The sequence below is a fragment of the Pygocentrus nattereri genome, chromosome 14 (assembly GCF_015220715.1).
Source record: "Pygocentrus nattereri isolate fPygNat1 chromosome 14, fPygNat1.pri, whole genome shotgun sequence".
NCBI classification, from domain to species: domain Eukaryota; kingdom Metazoa; phylum Chordata; class Actinopteri; order Characiformes; family Serrasalmidae; genus Pygocentrus; species Pygocentrus nattereri.
Genome location: NC_051224.1, coordinates 9,009,275 through 9,020,766, shown reverse-complemented (window position 1 = coordinate 9,020,766; position 11,492 = coordinate 9,009,275). Strand labels below are relative to the sequence as shown.

Genomic DNA, 11,492 nt, shown 5'->3' with positions numbered 1-11,492 from the left:
AACTAACTGCACATCGATCAGAAACTCTGATATGTTTTAAATTAATCACATACATTTTCAGTGGCATCAACACTGATGGTAAACACACAATATCTCACTGTAATTTAGTCTGAAACACCTTCCACTAATCAGCCTCGTCATCTGTTCTTCATTCTGTAGGAGTCATTTTCCACCTTTATCTCTTCCTGCTGTCTGTAGAATTCCATCTGAACCATTTCCTTTGAGAAATCTCCTCACTCACACTCACACACATCTCTCTGAGCTCCCAAGATCTGAGTCTCTCACAGGAGAATTCCATTAGAATTCCCTCTCTTTACTGCACTTGTCTGAACAGTGGTCACTGATTCTGACCTGCTTTAGATCATCCTTTTACATTCTCAGTGGTGTCATCAGTGACCATAGATATCACAACATCTCCTTATAACTGAGTCTCCAAAGCTCTGTTCACTATACAGCCAGAATAACATCTGATCATTTTATAATGCTGTATAAACCTGTTTCACTCTTTTAGTCGTTCTCACTCTTATTCTTTACAGATACATTTCTTTCATCATGCTGGTTCTGTGCTGACGTCTCTCTGATTTAATGTCTAGAACATTATACTGTTTCCCCATCACCACGAGAAATGGACAACAAACTTTTTTCAGTTATGCATTTTATTAAACTTCATCAAACAGCTTTATTCATAAACATAAAAGTCAAATTACTCTATAAGCAGGAGATGATCTAAGATAAAATAGACTTTTATTATCCCACTTTGGGAAATCTACATTGTTACAGCAGAACACACAGTAAGCAGATAAAGAGCAGAAACTAGACAAAGATGTGCATCATACAAAATATACGATATACTATAGAAATAAATAAATAAAAAAGGCGTCTGTTAACAGAAAAATATAAAAGAATAAAAATAGAATTAAGAAACTATACAAATTTACAGTTTACACATGCAGTTGTATGGCTATTGCACATTTCTGAGCAGGTAATAACTGGATATTGCACAGAAATTGTAGATATTGCACAGTAATTATTACAGATATTGCACAGAATGTGTGTATGTATTGCACTTGTACCATTCTGTCAGCAGCAGATATTGCACAATAATTATAGGTAGGATATGATATACGTGATTCGTGATAGAGTGCACTATGATAGACTGAGGTGTGAATCCACATGACATGGAGTGTCTGAGTCTCTGCTTGGGGAGGTTCTGATTGTAGAGCCAAACAGCAGTGGGGCTGTATCTCTCTTTTCCTGCCGTGTTGATCTGGAGGCAGTTCTGCTGGCACCAGTCCACAAAATTCCTTCTAACTTCTCTGTGTTCCCTTTCATCGTCGTCTGGGATGTAGCCAACGATGGCAGAGTCATCAGAGAATTTCTGGAGGTGACAGGTTGAGGTGTTGTGGGTGAAGTCCGCAGTGTAGAGGGTGAAGAAGAATGGGGCCAGGACTGTTCCCTGTGGGGCCCCTGTGCTGCAGAGTAGTGTTTCTGATACACAATCCTTAAGTCGCACATACTGCGGTCTGTGTGTGAGGTAGTCCATAGTCCATGTGATGAGATGGTGATCCACCCATGCTCTCTCCATCTTGCTCCCTAGTAGAGTGGGCTTGATGGTGTTGAATGCACTTGATAGATCAAAGAACATGATTCTAATAGTGCTTCCCACCTTTTCAAGATGAGCGAGGGATCTGTGGAGTAGGTAAGTTATTGCTCACCTTCATCTTCCTCAGTTCCCTCCTCACCTGTTCTTTGGTTAGGGGCAGAGGAGCACAGGGCTGAATGCTGGGAGCTGAAAGCAGGGGTGTAAGCTGGGCTGAGGGATGGTCAGCTACCAGATCAAATCTGTTGAAGAAGGAATTGAGGTCATTTGCCCATTGCAGGTTTCCTACAAGCTGCCTGTTGGATTCCTTAAAACTTGAGATGGTTTTAAGACCCCTCCAAACTCCAATTGCATTGTTTTGTTGCAGCTGGCCTTCCATTCTCTTCCTGTACTGGTCTTTGCCCTCCCTGATTTTTCTCAGCAGCTCCTTCTGTACTCTCCTCATTTCCTCTTTGTTTCCAGAACTAAATGCTCTCTTCTTTTCTTCCAGAAGGGCCTTCAGATCCTACAGTCTTGGTAGGTACAGTGTTCTCCACACAGAAATGTATGTAATCTGTGATGCAATCAGTGACACCAGCAACATTTTCACTATGTGGGTCACAGAGAACCTCCCAATCTGTTGCTTCAAAGCAGTCCTTCAGAGCCTCATAGGCCCCATCCAACCAAATTCTCACCTGTCTTGTGTTGACAGGACACCTGTGAACAATGGGTTTGTAGACAGGCAGGAGATGTACCAGAATGTAGTCTGATTTGCCCAAGGGTGGGAGGTGTGATGTCTTATATGCATCTTTGGTGTTTGCATTAAACAGGTCCAGTGTTTTATTGTCTCTTGTGTTACAAGTCACATACTGTTTGAAGTTGGGAAGTGTGAAGGACAGGGAACCATGATTGAAATCCCCAGAAATGAGGATGAGAGCTTGTGGATGCTGTGTTTGGAGTTTGCTTGTGACTGAGTGGATGACATCACATGCCGTGCACGCGTCAGCGGATGGAGGAATGTATGCAGTTATCGTGAGAACATGCGAGAAATCACATGGTAGATAGTTCGGCCGCATGCTAATGACTAACAGTTCAACATCTCTGCTGTAGATCTGTTCTTTAACAGTTATGCGTCTTGGATTGCACCATTTGTCGTTTATGTATACGGCCAGTCCCCCTCCTTTCTTCTAACCGCTTTCCTTTGTCCTGTCTGCCTGCCGAATTTGGAAGCCCTCCAGTGCGATGGTAGCATCCGGGGTTAGCTCAGTTAGCCACGACTCTGTACACAACAGCAGGCTGCACTGCCGGCATTCCCGCTGGTGTTGTGTCAGCACTGCTAACTCTTCCACTTTATTGGAGAGCAATCTTACATTCCCCATGATGACTGAGGGAAGAACGGTTTTATAGTCTAAGCTCTAAGCTGTTCCCTGGTGTAAACAATAGAGCCGTGACTGCACTCGTGCTCCCCCAGCGTGAACACAATGAAAACTCCCAAAATGAGCAGAAAAAACACCACTGTCCTGAACTGAGTTGAGTGTAAGCAGATGATAACAACACGACAGATACTACATAAAACTTAACTGATTAAGAAAAAAAGAAAGTTAAATAAAAGTAAAAAGAACTAAATAAATAAATAGTAAAATTGTTGTTAGTAAAAATAGTAAAAATCTAGTTGTTCTTAATGAAATCAGCTTTCACTACACATTAAACTACTGTTTCTATGAAGCTCTGCCAAGTAGCAGCTGTTAGTTTGCAGGAAAAGAATGAAAAAGTATCAGATGTGATCCGGTTCAGTCGCTGCATTCAAACTTCTTAATCTCTTTAGTTGAGGCTTTTGAGGCAGCAGACACTTCACATGTTATGGCTTTATCTTTATCCCACTCTGATCTCTCGATGGTCAAATAGCTGCTCAGTCTGAATTTCTTATTGGCCTGCTGTGCTGCAGAGCCAGTGGTCACTCCACTGCTGACCGCCTTTCCGCCTAACAGCCAATGCACATCAGCAAAAGTCACTGGCCAAACACACTAGAGTGGCTTTGTTAGACTTCAGCTCTTCACTGGATGGAGGGAAGATGGTCAGAACGGGAGCCGGGACAGCAGAGTCTGATTAGAGAAACTGAAAAATTATTCACTTAATAAAACACAATTAATGACAACATGAGAAAGTTTAAATATGTTTAACAGCAAACTGAACATGTCTAATCAATGAAATTTCTGTGATATTAGAACAAACACCAGCTTTTATAAAGAAACATGGAGCAAATTAAACTTTCAATTTCAAATAAACACAACTTTCTCTCAGTGACTGTACATTTAATTTTACAGATGACTCAGAGTTACAGTGAGAAACATGAAGATAAATACATCATCTTTCATCAATTAATCAAGTAATTAACATAAGTAAATATTAAAAAAATATTCTAAGATTTATTTATGTAATTATGTACATATAGAATAAAATGTGACTAATGACTGATCATGACTGATGTATTAAGTTAAATATTAATTATCTAATATTATGTCATTTTTCACAATTGCATTTTACTCAGGCATAAAAAAAACAGAACAGAGAAAAACAAACATGATTTATGTCACGGTTGGCTCCTCCCAGTCCTGTCCATGTGTTCTTGTTTTGGTTTGTAACTCCGCCCCTGATTGTTTTCACCTGTCCCTCATTGTTCCATGTATTTAAGCCCTGTGTTTGCCCTTTGCGTTGGCCAGTCTATGTACCTTTTGTATCTATGTATCTTTGTACCTTTGTATCGTGTCTTTGTACCTGGTCTTCGTTTGTGTTGATTCTGGTCATGTCTTACCCTCGATCTGTCCGTGTCGGCTCATTGACCCTGGACTGTTCTGACTACGACCCTGGATTTGCCCCTAATAAATCTCGCTTATCTCAGCGTATGCGTCCGCCTCCTCGCTCCGCGTTACAGAAAGACTGGCCACCACAGGACGCAGCAGGTAAGCGAGACTCCGGCATGTGGTTGTTCCGTTGGGACGAAACTCCGGCTGTTTTAAAGCAGCCCGAGTTCGCGGTGTCCCAACGCCACCAAGCCGGAGACAGCAAATCCCCTGGCGCTGAGGGAACACGAGCGTCTCGTCGGTCCCGCAAGAAAGCGGAGGACCTTCCCGCCTTGTGTCCGGGCGACGAGAGCTCAGGTAAGCGCCTTGGGTCTGCCCGTCTTGAGCGCCACTGCAGGGAGGAGCGACCTGCAGTGCAAGACGGTGTCAGACGGCAGGAGCATTCAGATGACCCGTTTTTTGGTACTCGGCTCGTTCGCAAGCGTCACTGCGAGCTGCCAATCGCTCGAGTGAGCATTGGGAACGGCCGAGTGGGTCCAGTATCTGTGTGTTCCTCCAGGTTGGAGCAGAGGCCCCCAGCCCGAAGGCTTGATCCCGTGGCCGCACCCCGCGGCGCTTCTGATCCCGTGGCCGCACCCCGCGGCGCTTCTGATCCCGTGGCCGCACCCCGCGGCGCTTCTGATCCCGTGGCCGCACCCCGCGGCGCGCCTGCGCCTCCGGACCCGCCGCCAGTCGCCGCGCCTCCGGACCCGCCGCCTGCCTCCGTGGACGTCGCAGCAGGCCCCGCGCCTGCCTCCGTGGACGTCGCAGCAGGCCCCGCGCCTGCCTCCGTGGACGTCGCAGCAGGCCCCGCGCCTGCCTCCGTGGACGTTACATCCCCTTTGTTCCCACCCATCCCGCCCTCGTCTGTGTCTGTTCCCCCTGGGAATCCCGTTTCTGTCCCTGTTCCCCGTGGTCCTTCTGTGCCTTCTGTGTCTGTTTCCGTTCCTTTGTTTCTGCCTTGTTCTGTACCTGGTTTTGTCCTGTTCCCTACTGTTGTGTCTGTCTCGGTTCCCGTTCCTGTTGTGGTTCCCGTTCCTGTCTCCTTTTGTTTCTGTTCCTGTTTCTGTTTCCGTGCCCGTGTCCGTTCCTGTGTCTGTCCTGGTGCCTGTTCCCCTGTCTTTTGCGTGGTCTGTTGTTCGTTCTTGTTTTCCTCGTCCTGTGTCTCCGGTCGTCTCTCGGTCGGCGTCGTTTTTTTTGGTGTGCCTCCTCGTCCTCCCTCCGTTTTTTTTTGTCCTCGTTCTGTTTCGTCTGTTCCTGTGCCTTGTGGGTCTCCGTCTGTTCCTGTGCCTTGTGGGTCTCCGTCTGTTCCTGTGCCTTGTGGGTCTCCGTCTGTTCCTGTGCCTTGTGGGTCTCCGTCTGTTCCTGTGCCTTGTGGGTCTCCGTCTGTTCCTGTGCCTTGTGGGTCTCCGTCTGTTCCTGTGCCTTGTGGGTCTCCGTCTGTTCCTGTCTCTGTGCCCGTTCCTGTCTCTGTGCCCGTTTAGTTTTGTCTTTCTCTGGGTTTCGCTTTTTTGTTGGGTTGGTTTTTGTTCTGTGTGGCACGCCCGGTGTGCGTGCCTTTGGGGGGGGGTTCTGTCACGGTTGGCTCCTCCCAGTCCTGTCCATGTGTTCTTGTTTTGGTTTGTAACTCCGCCCCTGATTGTTTTCACCTGTCCCTCATTGTTCCATGTATTTAAGCCCTGTGTTTGCCCTTTGCGTTGGCCAGTCTATGTACCTTTTCTATCTATGTATCTTTGTACCTTTGTATCGTGTCTTTGTACCTGGTCTTCGTTTGTGTTGATTCTGGTCATGTCTTACCCTCGATCTGTCCGTGTCGGCTCATTGACCCTGGACTGTTCTGACTACGACCCTGGATTTGCCCCTAATAAATCTCGCTTATCTCAGCGTATGCGTCCGCCTCCTCGCTCCGCGTTACAATTTAATACAAATGCATTCATTGGTAACTGATCAGAATTTTTATATGACTGCTGTTGAAATTAATACTGTTAATACTGAAATTTTAGATGAACAATGAAAACAAGAAAATCCTTATTCAAAGCTACAATGTAATCGTTTCTTTCTAAAAGATGAGTTTCAGACATTAAAGAAGTGTAATGTAGAAGAAGAGAGAGGTTTCTTACCAGTGACGATCAGCTTTGTTCCTTGGCCGAATACCACAGTGCTTCATTTCATATCCTCTCCCGTACAAAAACCTCCTCAGTTTCAGAAGTGAAAGTAGCGGAACTGAAACGTCCTCCAGACTTCAGCTCTCTCTTCTACTGTCTATGATCAGCACTGAGTCCTTCCACATCCTATTCCAGTCTCTGGGAATTCCACATCTCTGTTATCCTGTGATTTCTTCACACGTCCTGCTCAAGAGAACTGCAGCTATAACTCAGCTTTTCTGCTCCAGGTGAGAAATGAGCTGAATGAAATATAGAAGTGAAGGTGAGCAGTGAGGAAATTTTTGTCATGGTCTCATTCACTGTGATACTCCTCCGCTAGTAGAGTCGTCCCTTGTTCCACAGTAATACACTGCAGCATCTCCTACCTCCACATTACTGATTATTAACTGGTAGTCGATACTCGAAGAGGCTTTAGATGTGAAGCGTGAAGATGGAAAATTATCTCCATAAAGATTAGGAGAGCTGAGAGAATGATAAAAGCTCAACACAAACTGAGGAGCTGCTTGTGGAATCTGTTTATACCAGGAGACGTAGTTTTCATCTTTTGCAATGTTACAATCCAGGCTGACAGTTCTGCCCTGGTCAGTTAGTACTGAAGGGCTTTGTGTCAGAACTTTCTGTGAACTGACCCCTAAAACATAAAGCAACATTGGAGTTCATGAGCATCAACATCACTTTAAAAACAATCCTAATCAAACAGATCTCATCAATGTACAGAGAAAAGCAGGAAGAGAGATCTTACATGTCAGAGCAGGGAGGAGATCACAGAGGGTTGGCAGCATGTTGTCTGTGTGATCAGCAGAGTGATGAACAGAGTGGAGGTTGAAGAGAGGAGAGAGTGGAGGAGCTTTCATAAGGAGCTGAGGGAGGAGCCTGGATCTCTAACCAGCCAATCAGCTCAGACTTTGTTTTTAGACAGTATGTCAGTTACACGATCTTATCTAACAGACTGAAGAACAAATATGTGGTGAATGTGGACTAAACTGTTGAAATTATTTAGTTTGTCTTTATTAAAAGTGCAATCTATGCAGATATTAATGAATGCAAGAGCAAAATATAGAGCTTCATATGAAATCTCTGACGTTGGATGTTTGGGCTGGCTACCAGTACTGGCCATTTAAAGAGGCTGACTTTTTAAAAATGGGGGGCAGCCCTGAACTTGATCCACTCAGATGACATTACGCAACCAAAGTGCCCTTGAGTAAGGCACCTAACCCCCAACTGCTGAATCTCACCAGTGACACTGTGTTCAGTTTTGTTTCTCGACATCTAAAAATCTGTATTATAATAGATTTGAATTGTAATGTTGAATTGCCAGTTTTAGCAGACATACTGGAACCATTCAGGGCCTAAGAGCCGAAAAACAGGTGTTAGAGTGACGGAGCTCCATTGTCTGTGATGATTAATGTCATCCAATATTCTTTTATCTAGTCAGTGCAATTAAGTTTTGATAAGCCTTCATGACCAAATGTAGAAGGTAATGAGAGCATTGATTTTAATATAGCAGATCAGAAGTCGTGTATTTAATTATGTTTGATTTAAATATAAATTTAATGTAGGTAAAACTGCTTTGACCAGGTCTGTGTTAGATGGGAAAGACAACTGTTCTCTCTCTCTCTCTCTCTCCCTCTCTCTCTCTCTCTCTCTCTCTCTCTCTCTCTCTCTCTCTCTCTCTCTCTCTCTTTCCCTCATTATCAAGATTTTGCCTTATTTAAGCCTTTGCATGTGAGACTATATGAGTTTGTATGAATGTTTTAACCTGTTGAGTTTATTTTGCTTCTGGAATGCAGTTTATGCTCTTTACTCCTTTTAATCTCCACTGACTGAACCAAAGGTACTTTATAAGCACTGTTTTGTTCACAGAGGTACAAACAATGTACATGTATCCTAAAAGATACATCAATGTTCATAAGATTCAGTTGTGTACCTTAAACAATGTTTAAAGGTACATTATGTTCACATTCTCCAAGGAAAAGGGCATCAGTAATTTTATAATGATAAAATATTGCTAAAATTATATAACATTTTAAAATAGAAAAAATACACAAAGAGCCTGGAGACAAGACCGAGTTGATTGGGCTAAATGGAATCTACAAACATATAACTAACATAATGTGGTACATTTATGTTTACTAACTGTATTTAGTATTTAGCCTTGAAGGTACCATTCCAGTGAACTAATAACTAGAAATATAACGAGAGGAATAAACCTCAACAATCAAGACCAGAAGCAGGTTTACAAAAATGATAAAACTCTTTCTAATTGGTTGCACAGTAAATACAGGAGAGTAACAAATGATTTCTGATGATGACATCAGGTCCTAAAAACATAATGAAATAAAGATGAGCAATATTTGTTAAAATACTATCTAATCTAAATATGATCTTCATCTGATCAGGTTATTCTATTATTGTCTTCGGTGCAGTTGGTGTGTATTTTTCTGTAGCTGTTTTTTATGATGGTGTGCAGGATGTTGTATCTCCTCACACTGTACGGAACCTTCTGCACGTTTTATCCACATCTTATTTATTATTTGTGGTGTGAAGTTCAAAACATCACTCTGTTGCTGAATTTGTTACAGTGTTGTGTAATCAAACAGCTCTGTGCGCAACACAAACAGCAGAAAGTTCCTGATTTAAACCTTTAGGAGTTACATGTGAAAGCAAGGATGAAAAGCTTACACAGCAAAGTCTCCTGCTTTCACATTATTAATTATTAATGTGTAATCTGATTTAGATTAAAATTCACATTGATGTTTTCTCCATTATTCACTGTTACAAAAGGCTTTTGTGACCAGGAGGTTTATGTTATTCTCATGTTGTCTGAAAGCAGAAGTGAGTGTGAGCAGTGAGGAGGTTTTTGTCATGGTGTGAATCACTGTGATACCCACTCGCTAGCAGAGCTGTCCCATGTGCTACAGTAATACACTGCAGAGTCTCCTACGTCCACATTACTGATGATCAGAGTGTAATCTGATTGAGACGAGTGTGTTGATGTGAATTTAGGAGAAGAGAAGCCAGATCCATATTCAGGAGAGCTCCAGCTATGGCGATTACTTAACACATACTGTGGAGCTTCTCCTGGAACCTGTTTATACCAACGTGCAGCATTAGTAACAGTCCCCAGATTACAGTGCATAGTGGTCGTCTCTCCTTTAGTGGGTGTGAGAACAGGAGGCTTCTGTGTCACCACAGTCACACCACTGACACCTGCAATAAAAGCAGCATCCATGTTACATTTGTTGATGCTCACATTAGATGTAGGCGAATGCTGAGGAGCTCCAGTGTTGTGAGATCTTACATGAGAGAGCAGTGAAGAGAGAGCAGAGTGCTGGCAGCATCTTGTCAGTATGTGATGACTCTCTGTGCTGAGTGAAGAGATGAGCAGCTTGAGGAGCAGATAAAGGAGAGAGTGCAGGGATGAGCTATAAGAGAGACAGGAGGGGGCAGAGGGAGGGGTCACTCAGCAACACACTCCAATGAGATGTGATATAATATAGAATGAGACTCATCCGCTCATGTCAATTAAACTCTTACAAAATGATTAATGCACAGTCACCACAGTTTCCTGATTTTTTTTTTTTTTTGATGTGGATAAAATGTTTTAGTAAATGCATTAAGTTAGAATGTTTGTTCCTCTTACAATTTGAAGATGATGGGGGAAATTTCTTCATTTGCATAGAGCTATAATTACAGAGTGTTAGTCAGCAGGTGTTTCCTGAGTGTGTCTCTCATAATGTGTGAGGTATCAGTGTCAGTGCTGAACTGTCAGAGCTGGCAGTCTCATCCAGTTTGTAATATCAGATTGGCTCTATTTTAAAGTGTTTATCCACTGAATAATCACCTCAGAGCCTTTGAGCTTGAATTTAGTTCTACAGTAATGACAAAAGAAAAAAAGCAGGTTTATGGCAAATTTATGCACTATAGAAATAATGCAGGTGGTATTATAAGTGGTCTTACTATATTAGCCTGAAACATTTTTATGTTAAAAGCACCATAATGTGATGATTAAACTATGATTAAAATACAGTTATTATTAATTTTTGGCATGTAGTGACTGTCAAAATGCCTGAAACAGGTATTAATCATATATATATTTCAGCTACTTTATATTTCTCATGTTGTTCAGTGGTAAGCAGAATTTCAGCACAAGTGAGTGACTGTAAAAATGAATAAGACTGCATGACTGTTAATCAAGTCCCATAGGCTTTGGTTTTGTGATGATAAAAGTTTTACTTGTAAAGTAGATTAAATACAACCCAGTTCTCAGTTGTGTCATGTGGGATTTGTTGAGATGTTTGTGTTTACACTGTTGTCTGACAGCAGAAGTGAATGTGAGCAGTGAGGAAGTTTTTGTCGTGATATGAATCATTCTAACACCCTTTAGCAGAGTCGCCCCATGTTGTGCAGTGATACACTGCAAAGACTCCTACCTCCACATTACTGATGATTAAATGATGTACATTAGATGTTTGTTTTAAAATAATTTGGTTGAGAAGCCAGAAGCAGATCTTAAAGATCTCTAATCATCATTTAATAAGAACTTCTCCTGGAACCTGTTTATATCACTTTAAAGTGGCAGTATCATCTCTGCTCACTGCAAGGACCTCAGGTGACCTGACCTACCAGTGTTTTAATATCTGTGAAGACAAAGTACCAAAATATCACCACCATAAATTACACTTGAAGGGCATAATGTAACGTTAAAGCAAGAGAGTGAGTGATATAAAGGGGTGCAAGAGGAGACGCTGCGATTATACTCTACAGAGCCAGTGGTCACTCCACTGCTGACTGCCTTTCTGTCCGCCGACTCTGTGATAACCAGTCAAAACATTTTGATATCAGTAACAGAACTTTGATGTGACAAAACGTAATCACGGAAGAATGTGTAGGCATTTCTCATCAGGA

The 11,492-nt window shown here is 42.6% G+C and overlaps 1 pseudogene; it reads right to left on the bottom strand.

The window, feature by feature from the left end:
• Positions 1–3,250: 3,250 nt before the first annotated feature.
• LOC108432242 overlaps positions 3,251–11,492 on the bottom strand; it is a 32,568-nt pseudogene continuing 24,326 nt past the window's right edge.